Source organism: Callithrix jacchus, chromosome 20, assembly GCF_049354715.1.
Source record: "Callithrix jacchus isolate 240 chromosome 20, calJac240_pri, whole genome shotgun sequence".
Taxonomy (NCBI): Eukaryota; Metazoa; Chordata; class Mammalia; order Primates; family Cebidae; genus Callithrix; species Callithrix jacchus.
The window spans coordinates 33,758,586-33,782,869 of record NC_133521.1 but is presented as its reverse complement, the minus strand read 5'-3'; the positions used below and the strand labels follow the sequence as shown (position 1 = coordinate 33,782,869).

Genomic DNA, 24,284 nt, shown 5'->3' with positions numbered 1-24,284 from the left:
TGGATGTGTACCAAATTGCCAAAAATTAGTGGGTTAAAACAACACAAACTTATCTTACAGTTCTGTAGGCCAAAAATCTGACACAGGTCTCACTGGGCTGAAATCAAGATGTCAGCAGGATGCATGCTTTTTGGGAGGCTTTACGAGGCAATTCATTTCCTTGTCCTTTTCAGCTTGCAGAGGCTGCACAAATTCCTTGGCTTATGGCTCCCTTCCTCTGTCTTCAAAGCCAGCAAAAGCAGGTTGAGTCATTCACAGATTGCATAACTCTAATCTCTTTCCACAGCCTCTTCTCCTCTGAATTGCCTTTTGGGCCTCCTTTGACTTTGAAGGCCCTTGGTGATTACACTGGGCCTACCTGTATAATCCAGGTTAATCCTACTGTGATCATCGGATTAACAATCTAAAATCCATCTACAATCTTAATTCACCCTTATCATGGAGATAACATATCTATTGGTCCCAAGGTTAAGGACGGGACTACCTTTGGAGGGCCATTCTGCTCACCATGGTGGGATGTATATTACGGATGACAAGAATTCATTTATTGTGTCTAAATATCCCCTAAGTACCTACTATGTTTCCAGCACCAGACTAGGCACTGGAAAATTAATGGAAATAAGACAGTAATCAGCTGTACTTATCACGTATCTCTGACTGCTCTAAATAAATCTGGGAAAGTCTGGAGTAAGCCTCAAGGCAAATCAACAAAATTCGTGATTCTTATCTTTGGATGCTTGCATTGTAAATTTTGGTCTTATTAACCCCTAACTGAGAGCAAGCACATTGATTTTTTTTTAAAAAATATGTACCGCTGAGAAGGCAAAGGGCAGTTTCCAATTTTTAAAAATTGCTCATTTTACTATTTTGCCTGAAGCTAGTTTCTATAAAGAGATTATAAAACTTGTGGTAAGAAATATAATAGAGCTATACTATATGATATTTTTTAGGCAAACAGTAAATCCTTATTATTCACAGATTCTGTATTGGGAAATTGCCTCCTGGCTAAAATTTCTTTTTAACCCCAAATCAAAACTCCAAGTGCTTCTGTGGTCATTTATGAATGTGCCCACAGCAATGAAGACTCTGGGCTCCCCAAGGCGCCTGCTTCCAACTGAATTCAAACAAGGTGGTACTCTGCCTTCCTGTTTCAGCTACGATGCTGTAAACAAGAGTCTTTTCCGTGGTCTATTCGTCTTTCACATTTTTGTGCATGTTTTGGTGATCTCCCTGTTTAAAATGGGCCCCAACATAAGGCTGAAACGCTGTCTCATGTTCCTAAGTACAAGAAGACTGCCATGCACCTTATGGAGAAAATATGTGTTAGGGAAGCTTCATTCAGTCGTGAGTTACAGTGCTGTTGGCCATGAGCTCAATATTAATAAGTCAGCACTACATACTAAATAAGGCGTCTTTAAATGGAAACATACGTAAAACAAGGTTACATACTGATCAGTGGACAAGAGTATTGCAATCAGAGGCTCAGGGGACTCTAATTGTATATTTACCCACTACTCTCTAATCCAGTGTTCACAGGAGCTTTATAGAACATAACTACCATGAATAATGAGAATCAACTCTCTCACTCTCTCTCTACACGCAGAAACACACACACACATACATACACAATTCTAATTAAAGTCTTAATTTTTGTATAAATATGAGAAAAGACTGAAACGAAACATTCTTATACATAAATGGTAATTTTCGCATGAAAAAATTACAGTTGTTTCTATCCATTACTATATTTTCTCTATATTTTTTCAAGTTTGATTTTATAATCAAAATTGCCATAAAATAATCAAAAAATCAAGGTATTTTTATATCTTAAAAACAATCTCTAGTCTCTCCTAAGGCAGTCCCTGTGTCATGAATCCATGAGATGATAGAGCATAGCAATAGTTCAGTATCTGATAATTCATTGTTCATGGAAACTTTACAAAACATAACTATCAGAGAAACTGAGAATCAACTGCACTTATCACAGAGCTCTTGCCACTCTAAATAAATCTGGAAAAATCTGGAGTAACCATAAAAGCAAATCAACCAAATCCATTATGTTGTAATAAAAAGGGATCTTTACATATTTATAATCATGCTCCTATCATATAAACTGTTTCATACTTTATAAGTTGCACCTGTCAGATGTCAGAATAATTCATGTGTATATCTTCACTATATTTATACCTTAGGCCATTTTCCTTCAAAAAATATTGTACTGGTTGAATGCTGACTATAAATTAACTCATTGATTCTTTAAAGTTTTTAAATACTTTACATTTGGTTTATGTATTGAGAAACATGATTACCCTGTTGTTTGCACTTCCTAATTTTACCTTATGTTAGGGGAATAAAACAACAGAGCTATAAATATAGATGATTAACTGTAGGAAAATAAAAGCTTCCTTGAAAATGTACTATGTATGCTTGTCAAATTATTTTTAAAGCCTGGCTATACGTCAGTTGGTGGTTTCAAAGTCATGATGAAGCATGACTAATAACGAGGCCACTTCCAATGGCCTACCATGGCTGTTCCTGTGCGAGGAGTGTGGAAATCTCCTAAGGTAGGTACCCAAGAGATTAATCAACTCATCAGTGCCTCTCCACCCCACATTCTCCAAGTGTGGGAACATGAAAAGCAAGTCAGTCACAACCAAAGCTACCTGGGGCTTTAGCAGAGGAGTTGGCTGAACCCTCACTTGGGTTTCGACGGCCTCCTTTCATCCGTTACTGAGGCAACCTACTTCGCATTCATCTTGATCCCTTATTCAGCTTGGTCCTCGTGGTGCTCATTACTGCCAGCCTTAACTTACTGCAAGTAAAGTGGTATTGTGTAAGACTGGGAACTTGGCCGGGTGCGGTAGCTTACGCCTGTAATCCCAGCATTTTGGGAGGACAAGGCAGGGGGATCACAAGGTCAGGAGTTCAAGACCAGCCTGACCAACATGGTGAAACCCTGTTTCTACTACAAATATAAAAATTAGCTGGGCACAGTGGTGCGTGACTGTAATCCCAGCTACTCAGGAGGCTGAGGCAGGAGAATCGCTTGAACCTGGGAGGCAGAGGTTGCAGTGAGCTCAGACCACACCACTGCACTCCAGCCTGGGTGACAGAGCAAGACTTCATCTCAAAAAAAAAAAAAAAAAAAAAAAAAAAGACTGGAAACTTTACTAAAAATGCAAAGAGAAGAAAACACATATCTGCTATTAACATTTTTATTACGGACATTTTCAAGCATAGACCCAAATTTTAAACTCACTGCATCTACCTTCAAAGACAAACTCAGGGCCAATTTTATTTCAGCTACACCCATTTCCCTCCAAGTTTATCACCTTTACCATTCAATTATTTTAAATTCCATCCCAGACACCATATTATTTCATGCATAAATATCTCAAAATGTATCTTTAAAGAATGAGAGTTCTTTGTAAAACAAAAGCACAATTTAATTGTGACATCTACAATTTCACAATAGTTCTGTAATACAATCAGCATCCTGTGTGGACTGCTTATCTCTTAAAAGTGTACATGCATACAAGTGTATGCAATATTGTGTCAATCAGGATATCAAACATTTCCGTGTGTTGCATCCAACTGTTGTTTCTCTTAAACCTTTCATTTAGGGATCACTCTTCCTTTTATTTACTTGCAATTGTCTATTGAACAAAAATTGGCCATTTGTCCTACAAAGTTTCTCAGCTTGCTCATTGTTCCCCTATGTTGTTATTTTTTTTTCTGTTCCTATATTTATTTTAAACTGGTCATTAGTACTTTGGCTTGATTCTCGGGCAAGACTCTTTCAAAGCACACATTGTATACTTCCAGGTACCTCCTACCTGGTTGCTTCGGTTTTAATGTGAGCCATAACTAGGTCCGTTACTTCATTAGAGTTTACAAAATGGAGATATTCTGATTCTAACATTCTTAAATTTTGTGTGCTGACCTGGAATGCTTCTAAAAAGGGAAAGTTTCTTCATTAAATATTTGGTTACCTTGAGATGCAGTTTAGTAATTTTAAAAAGTAGGATAAATACTTGATTTTTCCTTTTGTAAACCAATATTCAGACTAATGAGTTGATTCTCTGGCATCTTACGGTAAAGATGCATAAGAAACGTTTTGTTCTATAATGTATTCATGAATGTTTAACTTGGTGCTTCAGTCCATTTCTGGTATTATTCTTATTGATGTTTCAATTATTGCATTTTGGCCAGTGAAATCCTTTTCAAGTTAACCGCTGAGTCCTTTTGACAACACTCCAGTAGTTTTTGACAACATAGTCATTTTCTGGTATAAAATATTCCCCATTTATTTGTATATCTGATGCCCTAGTATAGATCCAGCCTTTTACTGCAAGGAATTCTAAATCATTTTAGAGGAAAGTGGTATTTGGTGTCCTCAATCTAGGTGCTAGGGGATATCATTGTTGCTTGATAATTTTCTTGATAAACATAGTCATGGTTTTTTGATAAAGCATTCTAGGAAATAGTTTTATTTTTCTTAAGAGAAAATACATTCAGAGTTCATACTAATGTTTCCAATTCAAATGCAGGGTTATATGACATCTACTTAACCTTTCTGGTTTTAATTTGCTTCTTTTTTCTCTTACACTGAAAATTATTATTTCCAGTGATATCAACCACATAACTGCTTTATCAGGAAAAGTTTCAGAGTCACAACACAATACTTTAAGTAAAAAATGGCTGTCAGTAAAATCTGATCACTGAATGGAGCTTAAGATTTTTTGGCAATGGGATCTAAAACAGTAAAATACATAGATTACTGTTTTAAAGTCACTTTAAATAATTTCTGTATGTATTTATGCCTTCAACTTAATAGGGTTGTTTCATTTTACTTTTGCTTTTTAGAAATGGCTTTTTTATATTTAATTTTGTATACCGTTATTGTACTCTATAGTAAAATCTGAAAAACAAGGTATATTTTTAAAAATTTAGCTTCTGTCTCTGTTGTACCCCTCACCCATAGGTTATCATAAAGGTAACTTTCTTTTAAAAAAATTATCCTTGCATTTATTTTTAAAAAGTATAAAAAATATGTAAACATATATATGTATCTCCATTCTCTTTATTTAAATAAATATCATCCCCTACACAGTTTCTTCACTTTGTCTTTGTAAAGATAATTAAACAAATATGAGGGGTAGAGATAAACCATATGTTAATTCCCTTAAATGGATTTTATCCTTAAAGGGTTATCTAGATGAAATTGATGATCTTCTGACAAAAGTAGAAGCAGAGTCCCCGACATCCGACAGTAAATTTTGGAGGCCTTTCCAACTTAATTCCTCAGGTATTGCTGGTCATCTGCACTCTCCTTCCACTAGCACAATATCAGAATGATCATTATGACTTCTCCTAGATAGAGCCAAGCATCTCTCAGAGTCTCTTCTGTGGAAAAACTTGGGTGAGATGGGGGACTGGGAGGCTACTGTATGATGGTTCAACGCCAGGTTTGGGGACTCACTCCAAACATGTGGCAATAACCTCTGTGTTAATATCTGCAAGGGCTGCAAGAGCTGGTGAGTTTTGGAGAATGGCAAGTCACACACACACATACACACAAATTTTCATCTTTAAAGTTACTAGATTTTAAAATTCAGTCCATCTGATTCAATCCATCTAGAGGAAGTTGGTGTGAAAATACTGATATCTTCCTGAAAAAGTTTTATGCAAAAGTAACTGAGTGTAAATGGTAACCGGAAATAGATGAAAGAGGTGCAAAGGCATGGAGAAAAAACTTTGGAAAGTGGCAGAGCGTGGTGACAAAGGAGAATACTGAAGACTAGATCCAGGGAAGGTCAATAATCATAAGATGATAGACAACAAACTTAAAAGAAAGTAAATGAGTTCATGACAGGTCATAATTCTTTCTTGGCATTCTCAGGTGCACATATTGATGCTTGTGGTGTGGAAGAGGCATCATATGCATATGACTTCCTGAGCACACATTGGTTCCATCCTCAGTAACTGCTGACATAATCACCATCTTTAAATATTTATGGATGGTTCAAGTACGTGGGTTCTGTTCCAAGCACCATCTAATGGTAAGAATATAGCCTTTCAGCTATAGAAAGTAGTATCGTTACTTACAAATTTTAAAAAAGGTGAATGTTTTCAAGAAAAAGAAAACATCCAATCACATTTACTTTCAAACTGTGTCTGAGTCATTCTATTGTTACACTTTGCTTGAATCTATTCAAGTAATCATAAGCATTTTTAAAATGAGGAAAATGCAGAAAAAATTACAGCAGACAAAATGCTGTAATCATTTCCCTTTAAAGTATAGCAATACTGATTTCAAAGCAATCTTGTAATCTCAAGGAAAGTATTGGGAACTGAATCCTCAATGTTCTTTTTATCAATGAGACTGAGAGACTGATTATGTGAAACAGAGAGACCTGGAGTTGACCAACACATACACATCCTGGTCCTATATGCCTATGCCAGAAACAATATATTTCCCTTGACAATCATAGATGTCTGTCACCTTCTTCAACTCTACCCGATTTCCATATTAGCTACCACAAATGCTCTACTTATTATATCTTATTCAAAATAAAATAACTTTAGTGTATGTCAGCTAATTCTAAATGCATAGGGCCATTGACACATTTTCCAGCATAATATAATTCAACTCTAATATCTTGAAATACTATGATAGACCTGAGTTTTATTTGATAAAATTAATTTCTCAAAAAATATTTAGAACATTCACTACATAATTCTCACATCCTACATCAAGCATTTGTGCAAATGTCCTTAAAGTAGATAGACAAAAATACTCATAGCCAAGGACTTCACACCCTGAGGTCATCAAGAGCCACACTATTATCTAGAAGCTAAGCATATCTTTTAAAATCTGAACTTAAGAGCAGAGAAATCCTTCACATATCATTAACTCCAGAACAGAACAGGAAGCCACAATATTACAGATCCATGAATCAATTTAAAGAAAAGATAAGGACCACTGTCCTGGTCAGAACCAGCTAAGATCAGTCAGTAGTGACTGAAACTGATGTACACACAGAACTACTAAATCAGAAGTAGAATATAGAAAGTCACTCAAAAGATAGTGTCACAGCTTGGTTAATCACCAGTTTCACTGGGAGGAAAAACCTGATTAATTGGTACTTCTCAGATGAATGATAAAACGGCATTTGATTAATTAGGATGTGACCTCCAGCTGCAATGTACAAAGTAGAATGATAATATTAAGACAAAATCAGTTAGAGAAACAGCAGTATATTTTGGAATTGACTCAGTGAAAGGAGAAAAAAGAACATAAAACAAACATCAACTCTAAAACCCAAAGAAAGTTTAAATAAAAAAATAAATTTTACAAATTATAATTTTAATGAAATAAAAAATTATAGAGTGAAAATGTGAAAATTAGTAGAGGAAAACTACCTAACCTCTAGATTGTGGCGAGGTGAGGTAAGATATGAGTTACCGTGAATCTCATTCTATTTCGGGATGAACTTTCCTGACATACCTCTATAGCCACAGTCAACAACCATGATTCTCTTACATACTTTCCTCCCATTTCCCGCATAGTGCTGTGAACTGGAGTGATTTGTTAGGACCAGAAAGTAGGACTCAGATGCAATTAGACCCTATGATACCCAAGGAATGGTGCAGAACAAAAGGCATCCCATGAACATGGAACTTTGAGTCCAGGGTAACCCTAAAGGTCACATAAACCCAGAGGCCCTCAGTTTCCCAAATAAGGAAACTGAGGCTCAATCACAATTTGAGTTTGAAGTCAGAAACTTGAGTCAAAGTCACAAACCAGTCCTTGAGTTGCAAAACTAGGACTAGAGGTGAAGCCCTCTCTCTGATACATAAAGCTTCTTCATCACACAAAGATGGCTCAGGCTCCTCCTGTTCTACAAACCTGAATCAGAAGCACCGGCCTCCTCCTCGTGGCCAACCCTCGGTGAGAAACCTGGGCCGGGTTGTGAGAAAACCTGGGCTGGGTTGTGAGAAAACATGGGCCGGGTTGTCTCCCTCGCTCTGACATGAAAGACAGATTTTGCAGAAGCACAACATCCCTCAAAAGCTGTGTTTTATATGGCATCTTAAGGAAAGTATGTGAGACGCACCTAGAAAGTCGGGGCATGGTCAGGGATGAGACTGCAAGAATACACTGGGCACCGACCATTCACAACAGTGAGGCCAGGGATGTCTGAAGCCTTGCAGTGAGGTCTACTCAGAAAGGTCTCCTAGTGTATCCTTTTCTAAATCCAGAACTTCCAAGTCAGAGGACATGACCTGGAAGAACACACAGAGGCCTGGGCTTCCACTACTGCCTTCTCTTTCTTCCAATGACCTTTTCTGTGCCATCCAAGGCCCTCATTATATTCTTTTACTTGACTTTTATTTTTATAGATTTACAGAGTATTACTGAAATTTGTTCCATGGATATATTATGTAGTAGTGAGTTCTGCGCTTTTAGCATCCCCAACACCCGAGCAGTGAACATTGTGTCCCACAGGTGATTTTTCACCCCTCACCCTTTCCCATCTGCCCTCTTTTTGGAATCTCCAATAAGCTAAAGAAACTCTCTTAATATTGCCATAAAATGAAAATTGAGAGTTTGATCTGTGGATTCAAGCAGCCTGGGCTTTAATCCAGACTCCAGCAGGTGCTTGTTGGTCATTGTGAGAGGTATGTAATACTGAAAACTTCAATTTCTTCTTCTAAAAAAAATGAAATGTGGGACAATGCACCAGAAAAGCTTTGCATAATGCCACAAGCATGGTGATTTCATCTCACCTGAAATCCAAAAGAATATTCTGGGACCTAAGGTACAATTTGTTAACTTTTCCCACATGCTATATTTCCATGGAGTCAGTAAGCATGTTTTAGTTCTTCTGTCAATTACAGTTAATTTTTATTTCTTCCTGAAAAATGAGGAGCCGAAAGAAAAAAAAAAAAAAGTTCAGTTGGTGATAGCAAACTTTGCCCCTCCGGGCTGGGGTCCTCCCCCAAACTACAGGTCATTTTTTCACTCTCCTTACAATCACCTTAGCAACTCTCTGCTTCAAAAGCCTGGTGGTTGACCCATAAAATGCCCTTGACCTAAATCACTTTCAGAGACTCCTCTTCAACACTTCCCTGCCCACACCTTCTTTCTTCATCACTTTCTAGGATTGCACCGTCTTTGAAATTATAAACACGTATATTCTACTCACCCATCATAGCCCACTAAATCTTTCCAACCCTCATCCATTATTCTGTTTTTATTTGCTTTCAGCCTCAGTAATTACATGCTTCCTTTGACACTTTCCAGCTTTGTAATGGTTAATGTTATATGTCACCTCGACTAGACTACCATATTCATGCATTTGGTCAAACATTATTCTAGGTGTTTCTTTAAAGGTATTTTTAAAATGAGATGAAATTGGTAGACACTGAATAAAGAAAATTATCTTTCATAGTATTGGTGGGCCTCATCTAATCAGTTGAAGGTCTTAATAGAAAAAAAAAAAAAAGACTGATTTCTCCGGAACAAGGAATTCTGCTAGCACACTGTCTTTGAACTTAAACTCCAACTCTTCCCTGAGTCCTAAGCCTGCCGGCCTATCCTGCAGATTTTGGACTTGTCAAGCCTGTGCAATTGCATGAGCCAAATCCTTCAATTTCTTAAAATAAATTTCCCATCTCCCCCATACTCATGTATATGTATATGAATATGTATATGTTTATGTGTACACACACACACACACACACATACACACACATATCCTGTTGGTTTCGTTTTTCTGAAGAATCCTAACATAATTTCTATCAACCCCACCCTCCCTGACTTCCACTTCCTTTTCTACATGATGCTGACTCCATGGTACTTCCCTTCCCCCATGCTCTTGCTAGCCCCAACGCATCCTTGCCCTAGTGTCTTCCTATCATAGTATCCCTGTGGATTCCAACCCTGGGTCAACCTAAATGTCTATGCTCTCAGCTTCTATGTACGCACAGTTGCACACAGCTGAAGAAGGCCATATCACAGTCTGCACAGGTGCCTTGTTCATGGCCTTCGCCCAAGGCCGGGTTCGCAGTACCATGTGGGGATTCTTTTCCAAGCAGGCACTATTTTCATTTCTCCCTCTTTTCACTCAGTAAATATATGATCCTTTTGCACATGAAAGGTCCTTTCTACAGACTGAAGTGTAAACCTGTCTACTTTCTTTCTTCCTCTGTAATAAGAAGACATATCTTTTCCAAACCAACTGTGATCTGGATCCTTTCACTCCATCAAGTACACTCTCAAATCACCTGTACATTAGTCCGTCCTTTCCCCTCCTTTACACAACCAAATGTCTTGGAGTAGTATTTGCTGTTTTCACTTTTCCACTACATATCAAATTTCCTTTCCAAAAACGACTGCACTCAGTGAGGCATTTACTCTCACCTTTTAGCTGAATTGCTGATAACCTCAGATCTATTGTTCTTTCTGCATGAGTTGCATTGTTTTTGCATTTAATTGTGGGAAGGTTTTCTTCCTCGCTTGCTTCTTTTCTTTCTCTATTTCCCTCTTTTACCTCCTCTCTGTGTCCCTCCCTCACTGTCCCCCTCACTCTTTCTCTCCCTCCCCCCAATTCTGTCCTCCTCCACCTCCTCTTTCTCTCACTCCTTTTCTTGTCTCCTTTTGTATTTAACTTTCACACCAACTCTTTCAGGTGTATAGTATTGCTCTGCTTATTTTACAGAGGAGGTAAAAGCAACTTGCCCAAGATCACACAGCCTGTATGAGACAGAGCCTGCATCTGAATGCATGCAATCTGATAACAGATCACATCGTTAACTGCTATCCACTGCCTTCCATTTCATCTTTCTTTTTAGTGCTGTGGCTCCAGCACTGACCTTGAACTGACAATCCAACTGTTCCAATCACTCTTGGCTCAGACAACAGAAGGAGGCTATTTCCATATAGCCAATGTAAACTTCCCTACAGAAAATGAGACAGTGTGGTGATGGTGTTTGCTACTGTTGCCCCAGATTATTAGAACTACTCACATGTACTACACTTGTGATGCAGGAGTCTTGGGATGGGGAGTTCAATGGAAGAGAGAAGAGGATTCGCAAGGACTTTTCCTGGAGCAGAGGCAAGAACCAACCTTGTTCTACAGTATAGTACAACATAAAAAGTTGCACAGGTTTTCCTACATGACAAAAGACTCCAATGCAAAGCCCTATGCAATGTTAAAAGTAGGATGAGATAGAAGGAATATATTTCAAAAATACATGCCTTTTTTTTTTTTTTTTTTTTTGGAGATAGACTCTCGCTCTGTCACCTAGGCTGGAGTACAGTGGCATGATCTCAGTTCACTGCAACCTCTGCCTCCCAAGTTCAAGTAATTCTCGTGCCTCAGCCTCCCCAATAGCTGGGATTACAGGCACGTGCCACCATGCCTGGCTGATTTTTGTAATTTTAGTGGAGATGGGGTTTTACCATGTTGGCCAGGCTGGTCTCGAACTTCTGATCTCAAGTGACCCCCCTGCCTCAGCCTCCAAAAGTGCTGGGATTACAGGAATGAGCCATTGCACTAGCAAATATATGCCTTTAAATCATACAAATAGTAGTTTCTTCTTGGCAAAAATTTTTCTTAAAAAAAATTGTGCCACAGCCAAGTACATACTCCATTCAACTTAGATGGATTCAATGTTCAAAGACAAAGAAATTTTGAAAAATGCAAACTAAGAAAGTGAGAGTAGTATATATGGTAATTCAATGTTTGTGTGTACATATATACAAAGAATTTCATTTTATGAGAACAAGAAGGCTGGACAGACCAATTTATTTCCAGTCTCAATAAATTTCATTATTTTCCTATGATTGTTCACATAAGGTTAAGATGAGCACCTTCACTGTGAGCTTAATTAATTCATGTATTTATTCTGATTTAAGAATCAGAAATTTATTTTCAAAGTGATATATTAATTTGTTTACATTTTATGTCAGGGTACAGTATAAAGATGGAATTATTACTATAATCGCTTGGTAGCTCTTGGGATAATTTTCTGTAACTTTCCACAGACTTGCTAAAATAAATAGAATATTTTTTTTCTCTGAAACTGATATTCTCCAGCCCACCCCAAATTCACGATGATTCTGAACATAATGTAATAAAGCGATTGCCCCCTGAGGATGTCTTTTCACTGCTCCAGCAATTTTTCTCTTCTCTCTCTCTTATTGAAAAAGAATCCTATTGTTAGGTACTTAAAATGTTCATGGTTTCAAAAGGGAGAAAACCTTTCTGTACGAGAAATATGAAAAAACACAAAATGAAAGATGGGTATTCAAAGCCAAATGCAGATTGTATTTGCTGGACATGAGTCAGATATGATCCATTTTGGACTGCATCTCTCTTATCTCTCTGATTTATAGACACAATTCTGTAAGCTATGTGTTAATAACATTTTGGCTTCCTGCTTCCTTTTTTTTTTTTTTCTTTCTTTCTTTTGAGATGGAGTTTCGCTCTTGTCGTCCAGGCTGGAGTGTAATGATGTAATTGTGGCTCACTGCAATCTCCACCTCCCAGGTTCAAGGGATTCTCCCACTTCAGTCTTCCAAGTAGATAGGACTACAGCTGTCCCCCACCACACCTGGCTAATTTTTGTATTTTTAGTAGAGACAGGGTTTCACCATGTTGGCCAGGCTAGTCTTGAACTCCTGACCTCAGGTGATCTGCCTTCCTTGGCCTCCCAAAGTGCTGGGATTACAGGCGTGAGCCACCACATCTGGCCAGCTTTTTCCTTTCATATTTACAGCTACTTCTGGACAAATGCCCTAACATTTGAATCCTTCCTAAACCATGGCTCTTCTAAGTCACCCAAAGTATTATTTTTTTGTGAACATTTCCGAAAGAAGTAAATTTAGTGCAATAATAAAAAGAGAAAATCTTAGACAAGGCCAATTTAGATGTATGACTTATAAAGGCAATTGGGAATATGGACGAATGGAGCCATGTAGTTGAAGTCCTGGTTTTTATAACTAAGAACATTTCTTTTACATATTTATCTGAAATATCAGATGCACACTCTCATAGTCTCAGTTTGTACACTGACCACGGTGCTGCAAACCAGCAAGCACATCAGATTATTGTATTTCAGATTTGAAGTAAGTAATCATGAAAGGTGTTTCCTTATACTAAAATAATATTATCAATATCTCTTCCAAACCACACATTAGCAACAAGCATGGAGCTGTGGTACACAAGGAAACCATCAGTGACATATGCCAGGGTTAGGACTGAATGGAGCTAAGCAAACCATGTCAATAAAACCTAATAATATGCTGTCCTTTGCATGTGTTGCTACCTCGTCCCAGAAGTGACAACAGGCCAGGTGTGGTGGCTCACACCTGTAATCCCAGCACTTTGGGAGGCCGACACAAGCGGATCACCTGAGGTCAGGAGTTCGATACCAGCCTGGACAACATGGTAAAACCCTGTCTCCACTAAAAGTACAAAAATTAGCCAGGCTGGTAGCATGAGCCTGTAATCCCAGCTACCGTAGAGGCTGAGGCAGTAGTCACTTAAACCCGGGAGGTGGAGGTTGAGGTGAGAGAGAAGATCGCACCACTGCTCTCCAGCCTGGGCGACAGTGACATCCAGCTAAAAACATAAAAATAAAATAAAGGTGACAACAGATGTGTATTAAGGCACATACATAATATACCTGGTCCAATTCAGTGAATCTTGGAGCTCCTCTGCAAAAATGTTTCATGAAAAAAACCAGAATATTGCTCTTTTCTTCCCATGTAGAAAGCAAATCTGTGTTTTGAACTACAACACATATTTTGACAAATAAAGAACTGAATTGAAAATTTATTAAGGAGAGCATTGCTCTACTTACTGTAGATTACTGGCAAAAATGACCCTAAAGCAATGATTCAGCATTTTTCATAGATTCTCTTCTTTCAATACATGGAAAGATTGTTCTTGCTAGCTTTGCACACTCATATGCTAGCTTTGCACACTCATAAACGTTGGCAGGAAAGAAGAGAGCTGAATGTAACCTTTTATACACGTGGCACTAGTTAACATCAATTTAGAGGAACTCTTATCTTAAATCTTAGTTTCCTCAGGATCAAAATATTCATCTGCTTTCTTCATGGGTTGATAGGGAAGCATGCAATTTCAAAACTGAAAGGGAAAGAGAAGTCACTCAGGAAGTACTTGGATTCTACCTGCATCCTCTTCTATAAGCAAAGAAAAAGAAGCTCATAGAGGCAATTAGTCCTTAGTAAACATACCTTCTTGGGGCTGTTCCGATCATTGTTCAGCTTCACTTAGAATGACGTATCACCCTTTCCCTGCTCTGGCCTAAAATATTAGCGGGCAAAGTGAAGTGGACCATGTCCCAGGCTCCTGGTTTTTTTTTTTTTTTTTTTTTTTGAGATGGAGTCTTGCTCTGTTGCCAGGCTGGAGTGCAGTGGCACAATCTCGGCTCACTACAACCTCCGCCTCCTGGGTTCAAGCGATTCTTCCGCCTCAGCCTCCTGAGTAGCTGGGACCACAGGCGCGTGCTACCACGCCCAGCTAATTTTTTTTTTTTTTTTTTTTGCATTTTTTAGTAGAGATGGGGTTTCACCATGTTGGCCAGGATAGTCTACGATCTCTTGACCTCGTGATCCCCCCACCTAGGCCTCCCAAAGCGCTGGGATTACAGGCGTGAGCCACTGCACCAGGCCTCCTGTCTTAAAGGAGCTTCCAGCTGGGTGCTTGAAAAATATCTGCAACTGAAAGGAGAGGAGGAGCCAGGGTATTTCTTCCCACTCTTGCTCTGCCTCAGGCCGATACGTGGCAGTGGCTGAGCCTTTTACAAGGCTCTAGCCCCATTATATACCCACTACTTCCAAAATTCTGTGGGGCGGTCCTTGCAGAAGTTCTAGCACCAGCAACGCCAGCCTGTGAGCTCTGGAACACCAGCTTCTCCTTTTCCCTCTAGGAGCGTAGCGTTTTCTTCCTGTTGCTAAGTTCTAAGTTGCTTCATCATCTTACCATTCGGCTGCTCAGCCTTTCCATCACCTGTAACCAATTTCCTATAATGACTCCCAGTTTCATAGGCCTGGGGTACCTTGTTTTTCTGATGGGGCACTGGCTCAGCGGACAATTTAGGACCAGAACTAAGGGCTTTTATTTTTCCTGTTCTATCAGAGTATACTCAAAGTTTAGATGACATGCTGCACATATGGAACCCACACAGCTATATATGTATTTAAACTGCTACTAAAATACTGAACAATAATAGGTTATGATGCTTTATACTGATAAGCAAAATATGCTTGATTCTATTGTAAATGTGACTAGATATGATCATAAAACAAGTAGGAGATAACTATTATTTATGTGACGGTTAATTTGATATTTCCACATGACTGGGTAAAGGTGTGCCCAGATACCTGGCAAAACATTATTCGTGAGTATGTCTGTGAGGGTGTCTCCAGAAGAGATTAGCATTTGAATTGGTAGACTGAGTAAAGAGACCTGCCCACACCATTGCAGGCAGATATAATCCAATCCATTGAAGGCTACAATAGAACAAAAAGTAGAAGAAAGGGCAAATTCATTCTCTCTCTTACTCTCACTCTTTCTTTTTGAAACAGGGTCGCATTCTGTTGCCCAGACTGGAGTGCAGTGGTACAATCTCGGTTCACTGCAACATCTGCCTCCCAGGCTAAAGTGATTCTCCTGCCTCAGCCTCCTGAGTAACTGGGACTACAGGCAAGCACTGGCACATCCAGTTAATTTTTGTATCTTCTGTAGAGATGGGGTTTCACCATGTTGCTCAGGCTGGTCTTGAGCTTCTGGGCTCAAGTGATCCTCCCATCTTGGCCCTCTGAAGTACAGGCATTACAGGCACGATCTGCTGCACCTGGCTTTCTCTCCCTCTTCTTGAGCTGAAGCATTCATGTTTTTCTGCCTTTGGACATCTGAGCTCCTTGTCCTTGGGTTTTCAGACTTGGACTAAATTAGACAACCAGCTTTCCTGGTTGTCCTGCTAACAAGACAGCAGATGGTAGAACTTCTTGCTCTCCATAATTACATAAGCCTATTCCCATCGTATGTATATGCTTGGTTCCATTTCTCTGCAAAACCCTGTCTATTTTGTGTTAAATAGCAGTAACCATAATACCATGAGTGTGATGCAGTGGCTTAAAAATTTTAAAGGAAAGTTATTATATGAAATGAATAACTTAAAATGAAAGAACATATTTTATTATATTGTACACTTTGGAAGCTAATGTCTAAAATATTGCAGTTTCAAACATTTTCATTCATTCCCATCTTTTAGGATGTGTTATTTCTATTTTGCAATATACAAAAAAGACGCTTTTATACATTTATATATCATTTTCTCCTTTCTGTGAACTGCCTGTTTATATACTGGCTTTTTGTTACAAAAATATTAGGATTTACTTTTTATTATTAATTTTTTAGAAAGTTTCATACTTATACTGTGTTCTAGAACTTTTGTGATGATGGAAGTGTTGCATAACTGCTCTGTCTAATCCAGTAACCACTGGTCTAACATAGCTATTGAGCTCTTCAAATGGGGCTAGTATAAACTGAGGAGCTTTATTTTTAATGTAATTTAAATTAATTTAGTTTTACTTATTTATTTTTAAGTTTACTTGAGTTCTGGGATACATGTGCAGAATGTGCAAGTTTGTTACATAGGTATACATGTGCCATGGTGGTTTCCTGCACCCATCAACCAGTCATCCACGTTAGGTATTTCTCTTAATGCTATCCCTCCCTTTGCCCCCAACCCCCAACAGTCCCCAGTGTGTGATATTCCCCTTTCTGTGCCTATATATTCTCACTGTTCAACTCTCACTTACAAGTGAGAACATGCAGTGTTTGGTTTTCTGTTCCTGTATTAGTTTGCTGAAAATTAGGCCTTCCAGCTTCATCCATGTCCCCACAAAGGACATGAATTCATTCTTTTTTGTGGCTGCAGAGCATTCCATGGTATATATGTGCTACATGTTCTTTATGCAATCTATCATTGATGGGAATTTTGGCTGGTTCCAAGTCTTTGCTATTGTGAATAGCGCTGCAATAAACATACATATGCAGGTATCTTTATAGGAGAATGATTTATAATCCTTTTCAGTGACCCCGTATGACTAGTAGCTACGGTACTAAACAGCAGAGATTTGGATATTAAGAAAATTGAGTCATTATTATTGGGAAAATAGAGTTAATCCCTATTTTGTAGCTTTTTTCCCTACTCTTATCTTTAGCCAAATCCCTCTTGCAACATTAACTCAAAGAATGTACAGAAAAATCTAAGATGAATGGATATCCTGCTGGCATGTTTTGTACTAAATTAAAAATCTGTACTTGGTTGTCAAGATTACTGAGCAACCCAGTGTTTCTCACACTTTGCAGCAAATTGAAATCACTTGGGAATATTTTTAAAATCCTAATTTAAAAATCTGGGCTCCCACCCCTAGACAGTCTCCCTAGGTACCAGAATTAGAATGCACCGTGAAATTTAGTAATCAGGCTGGGCACGGTGGCTCACACCTGTAATCCCAGCACTTTGGGAGGCTGAGGTGGGTGGATCACAAGGTCAAGAGATCAAGACCATCCTGGCCAACATGGTGAAACCCCGTCTGGGGAAGGATAGCATTAGGAGAAATACCTAATGTAGATGACTGGTTGATGGGTGCAGCAAACCACCATGGCATGTGTATACCTATGTAACATACCTGCACGTTCTGCACATGTATCCCAAAACTTAAGTATAATTAAAAAATAATTAAATTAAATTAATTTAAATTAAATTAAAAATAAAGCTCCTCAGGTTATACAAATTAACTATTGGGTATGAGGCTTAGTACCTGGGTGACAAAATAATCCGTACAATATGCGTTTAATTATGTAACAAACCTGCGCATGTATCCCTAAATCTAAAAGTTTTTAAAAATTTCAGCAAAGTAAATTTTGTATAATAATTTGACATGAAATTTAAAAGGTAAATGCAAATGCACAAAGAAAAAAATTAAAGTCAAAAAATTAAAAAATAAAAGGCTTAAGAATAAAAAAAAAGCATATCTGGATCTCCAAGAGTAGCTTCAGAATACATGTTTCCCTGAAGATAAATTATGCAAATCGATAAAGAATAAACCCCACTTCCAATCTACTCTAGTTTGGATTCTATTATGAATGAGGTGCGTATTCCTTTTGCATTGTCCACTTATTTATATATAGGAAGATAACTTAAGAATTTAAAAATTATTTTTTGTTAGAATCATTAATGAATTACCTTTATAAAATAATTATCCCAATGATTCTCTTAGATTATTTAAGAAATATAATTGTATCCACTTCAAATCTTAGTTTCTCCTTTCTAGTATTAAATGTTTTTTAATCTCTCTGTTTAAAATATAGTTAATAAAGTTGAAAATTAAAGATGGAAAATTAGCAAAGTGAATGGCATGTATTAGTTTTGACTAGATCTTAAGGAACAATGAAGAAACACTTCAAAGGGACGGAATTGCTTCCAAGATGGAAAAATGCCAAATGTAGCCTCCTGGGGAAAGAACAAGCCAAAAAGCAGATGTCTAAGACACCATATCACAGCCATGATAAGCGGGAATAGGGTAAAGGGAGTGATGTTGTCATTGAGCTGTCACATGGTAGAATGTGAGATACAAGTTTTAAAGTGTTTCAGAAATATGTTGTTCTCAGATTGGTGATTTGAAAACAAACTGGAATGGGGGTGTGCACTCTGAAAAGATACTAAATTCGCTGCTAACTCTAGTCCCTGTCTTCAAATAAGTTTTTTGCTTTCTTACAAATTTAGACTGTGAAGCCATATCACAATTTATCTCACATTGCTGTGTGCATCTACAGCTGACAGGAGTTCAAATACACTTTTTTTTTTTTTAAGACAGTCTCACTCTGTTGCCCAGGTGGGAATGCAGTGGCATGATATCAGCTCACTGCAATCTCCGCCTCCCAGGTTCAAGCAATTCTCATGCCTCAGCCTCCTGAGTAGCTGGGATTACAGGTGTGCGCCCCTACACTAATTTTTGTATGTTAAGTAGATATGGGATTTTATTTTTGTATTTTTTTATATTTTTTTGTATTTTTAGTAGACATGGGATTTTATCATACTGCCCAGGCTGATCTCAAACTCCTGGCCTCAAGTGATTCACCCACTCCAACATCCCAAAGTGCTGGGATTACAGGCCATATTTTTTTTTTTTTATATTGTACATGCATCTTCCAGAAGCTTAGGAGAAAGGACCAACATAACTTACTGTAGAATGTGAACAAGCACAAAGAGAGGAAATTGACCTATCAACACTACTTAATGAAAAAGATGCCTAGCAAACTGTGTTGATTTGTGATTGAGGTCATATTTAAAACCCAAAGCTTTTTAATACTAACTCCCTATGAGATATATGGTTTCCAAATTTTTCTCTAATTCTTTAGGATGCCTGTTCACTTTGTTAATTGTTACTTTGCTATGCAGAAGGTTTATGTTCATGTGGTTCTACTTGTTTATTTTTTATTGTGGTGTCTGTGCTATGGATATCATATCTAAATATGCATTACCGAGACCAATATCATCAAGTTGTTTGTATAGGTTTTTTTCTAGCAGTTTTATAGTTTCAAATTTTCCATTTAAGTCTTTAACCCATTCTGAGTTAATTTTTATATATGGCATAAGATAAGGGTCCAGGCCAGGTGTGGTGACTCATGCCTGTAATCCCAGCACTTTGGGAGGCCAAGGCAGGCAGATCACCTGAGGTCAGCAGTTTGAGTCCAGCCTGGCTAACGTGGTGAAATACCATCTCTACTAAAAATAAAAATTAGCTGGGTGTGGTGGCACATGCCTGTAATCCCTGTTACTCAGGAGGCTGAGACAGGAGAATTGCTTGAAGCCAGGAGAAGGAGGTTGCAGTGAACTGGGATTGCACCACTGGCACTGCACTCCAGCCTGGGCAACAGAGTGAGACTCCATCCCTTACAAAAAAAAAAAAAAAAAAGATAAGGGTCCAATTTCATTGTTCTGCATGTGGACATCCAGTTTTCCCAGTAGCCATTTTTTTAAGACTATCCATTCCCCATTGTCTGTTTTTCTTTAATAGAGCATGGGTCTTGCTATATTGCCCAGATTGGTCTTGAACTGGTCCCAAGTGATCGTTCCTCCTTAGCTTCCCAAAATGCTGGGTTTACAGGTATGAGCCACCCTGTTGTATATTCTTCTTTTCTTCCTTATTATTTTAACTTCTGTTTTAGGTTCAGGTGTACATGTGCAGGTTTGTTACATAGGTAAATTGTATGTCATGGGAATTATCTGTACAGATTATTTTGTGACCCACATCATAAGCATAGTACCTCATAGGTAGGTTGATCTTCACCCTTCTCCTACCCTCCATCCTCAGTTAGTTTCTGGTGTGTGCTGATCCCTTCTTTATCTCCATATGCACTCTGTGTTCCCACTTGTAAGTAAGAATACGTGCTATATGGTTTTCTGTTCCTGTGTTTGTCCTTGACATCCTTATGGAAGCTCAGTTGACCGTAAATGTGTGGGTTTATTTCCAGGCTTTATTATGTTTTCTTGGTCTAAGTGTTTGTCTTTATGCCAGTGCCATACTGTAGCTTTGTAATATATTTTGAAATCAGAGGTGAGATGCCTCTAGCTTTGTTCTTTTTCAAGATTGTTTTGGCTATTCAAAACAGTGCATGTGGTTCTATATAAATGTCTGGTTTTACATGAATGTTAGGATTTTTTTTCTTTTTCTGTAACAAAATGCTACTGGGATTTTGATAGGGATTGCCTTAGATCTATAGATTGCTTTGAGAAGTAGGGATAGCTTAACAATATTAAGTGTTCTAATCCATGAACACAAAAATCTTCTCATTTATTTGGTTCTTGTTTAACTTCCTTCAGCCATGTTTTGTAGTTTTTGGTGTACAGCTCTTTTGCTCCCATGGTAGAGTTTATTCCTATTTTATTCTTTTTGATAGTATTGTAAATGAGACTATGTTTTAAATTTCCTTCTTACATAATTTATTATTAGTATGTATAAGCTAAACATATAATAATACTATAGTAAAAATATATCAATAACTTCCTCAACTCAATAGCAAAAATAAGGTAAAAACACCCTGATTTTAATATGAGCAAAAGACTTGAGCAGACAGTTCTCCAAAGAAGATATACACATAACCAGCAGGTAGCTAAAAAGATACTCAACACTGCCAGCCATCAGGGAAATGCAAATCAAAACCACAATGAGATATCACCTCACACCTGTTAGGATATCTATCATTTAAAAAATGAAAGTGAAATATAACAAGTGTGGACAAAAATTTGGAGAAATCAGAACCCTAGCACATTGTTGGTAGGAATGTAAAATGGTACAACCACCATGGAAAACAGTATGCAGTATGGAACTTCCTCAAAAATTAAAAATAGAAATACCATGTGACTCAGCAATCCTGATCCCAGGTATTTATCCAAAAGAATTGAAATCAGGATCTCAAAGAGTATCTGTTCCCCCACACTCACTGCATTATTATTTACAATAGTGAAGACGGGGCAACAATCTCCATGTCCACAGGCAAACAAACAGATTTTAAGATTGTGGTATTTACATGCAATGGAATGTTATTCAGCCTTAAAAGAAGGAAGGACATACTGCCTCAAAGTTCATTCAACAAAAATAAACTTTGAGGACACTATGCTAAGTGAAATAAGCCAGTCACAAAGGGACAAATAATGCATTTTGCCACTTTCATATGAGGTACATGTATCTAAAATAGTTGAATCTATAGAAGCAGAAAGTTGAACGGTGGTTGCCAGGAGATGGGAAAAGGGTGAAATGAGGAGGTATCATTCAACAGATAAATGTTTCAGTTAAGCAAGATGATTGAGTCCTAGAGATCTGCTATAAAACACTGTACTTATAGTTAACACAACACTGCACTGTGCACTTAAAAATCTGTTAAGTTTTTTAACCACAATTTAAAAAAAAATGCAGCCACTTTTTAACCATGCTTTAGCAGGTTAGTCAGCTTTAAAAGCTAGAGAATGTGTAGCTAAATAGAAATATAAACAGGAAGGTTTCTGAAGATTTAGACTAATAATGTAAACTACAATTAAAATATCTTTTTGGATCAGAGTCTTGAAAGATAAAAGCAGCTTCAGGCACTCTCTAGGCCTTTGCCAAGTACTGAGGCAAGTATTGCAGTGCATTAAGTTTGACAACTTGACATGTTGACACACACGGCATTAGTACTGCTACACCTTCTATCACCACAAATGCTGCTTGTAGGCTTAGGCCAAGAGAATAAGGGCTCAACATAAAGAAGGAAAAATGCCACTCAGAAGGAGAGTCACCTACCCTATAGCATATATCTCTTCTGTACTTCTGCCTCCTCAAATTTTCTATTGAACTACCCTCAGGCACTTATTTATTTGACTTAAAACAAATGCGTGTGGAAATCTTTGTGAGCAGTGTTTCTACCCTGTCTGGCTTATAGAGTTGACAACTCAATCATTCACAGTAATAATAATGACCTGAATATTTTGTGACAGGTGGTACTTCTGCCTAGTTGACTATACCTTGCCACAGGGTCTCTATGTCTTTCACCAGCCAAATCCAGAACCATGACACTAGATACTTCCAGTTAAAAAACAGATACTACAGATATGGAATAAAGGGGTTTTGTTTGAAAAATCAAGTACAATTGAAGTCTATTTTAAAATAAAGCAAACTATTCTTGTGTTTAACAAGCATATTTACCTAATTTATATGACTGGTACCACCCCATTCATTGCCCTTGCAGTCTGCAGTGTGAAAGAATCTTAGGCATTTATCAGAAAGGATTTGGAGAATTTGGCTGTGAAGTTCCTGCACATGTTATCTACCTAAAATAATTTCTAAGATGTTGATTTCATGATATCTCAGCAATTGTTCTTAAGTGAGTGAAAATTATACCTTCTGTTTACTTTTACAATCATGTACAATAAACCGAAGAGTCTTTTTATCACAGATGTTGAGGAATTTTGTTTTCAATCTGAGAGGAGAAAGCTTAGTAGCTTACACTTTCTAAATTTTCATAAAGTGTTTGCCATTCAGCAGAATATTTTGCATAAATTATGTTTTATGAACATTGGACTATAAATTTTTTACTGAAGAAATATTTCAATGTGTAATATTTTAAAATATCACATCTCTATCAAGTTTGCAGTTCTATTAAATGATCTGTACAGAGAGTAAAATATTCTGTTCTTCCTCTTAAGGATTATTTGTAAGAAGTGGCAGAGGATGTTATTAATTATTTCAGATACGTAGAAGTCATTGTTCTCTCTGGCATTTGAAGTAAGATCAAATGAGGGGAGAATTAAGAATCTTCCCCACAACATTTCGATCCATGTTGATCGTTTTTATTGTGTTTGTTCCTAAACCAATAATACTCGTCTTTTCTTTCTCTATCACGTGCTTGTATAAGGCCTTATGTGTTTCCTAACTGTCTTTCATAGACTTGTTTGTACCATCTGGAACAGACTGCGAAGCTCTTAAAGGAAATTGGCATATTTTGTATGATTGGTATACACGCTCCAGTATCTACAAAAACTGGGCCAGAAAACAAAAAGTTGGAAAACATGCATTTGTAAAATGTAACAAAGGGTTAACTTTCTTATGAAGTACATCAATTTGAAATTGTTCTTCCGCTTAAAACATGCAAATTGAAGTGGTCTGTGTTCTTCCAGGCAGAAAAGTCAAGAGTCAGGGCACAATTCATCATAAATCAATTTTCCTGCTTCAGCAATTAGTGATTCACAGAGAGAGAAAGAGAGACCTTCTTTTAGAGTGGGACCAGAGTAACTATGGAGTAGAATAAAACTTTGCAGCTACCTAGGACTAACAGGAAATATATACAGATACATGCATACATATATATATATACACACACACACACACACACACACATATACACATACACGTATATACACATACACACATATACATATACTTTCAGAGATTTGGGGCTATCTACACAACAGCTTAGCTATGTGATGTGTGGTGATGGTGCCTATTGCACTAAGTCTTAACTTTGATCTTGATATTTAAAGTTATCTGTCAGCTTTCTTTGCCATATCCAAAATTATCTTCCAGTCCTTCCAAAACTTGACAGTCCAAGCTGACCAGTAACCTCACTAGTTATTACACAGGGAACCATAACTCTGGATATTCCCAATGTCCATGTTTTTTTCACACCTTTCCA

At 37.7% G+C, this 24,284-nt stretch overlaps 1 protein-coding gene across 4 annotated transcripts in view; it reads right to left on the bottom strand.

The window, feature by feature from the left end:
- Positions 1-24,284, bottom strand: part of CNTNAP4 (contactin associated protein family member 4) — a 288,212-nt gene that overhangs the window by 178,067 nt on the left and 85,861 nt on the right. The gene's annotated exons all lie outside the window — the stretch shown is intronic.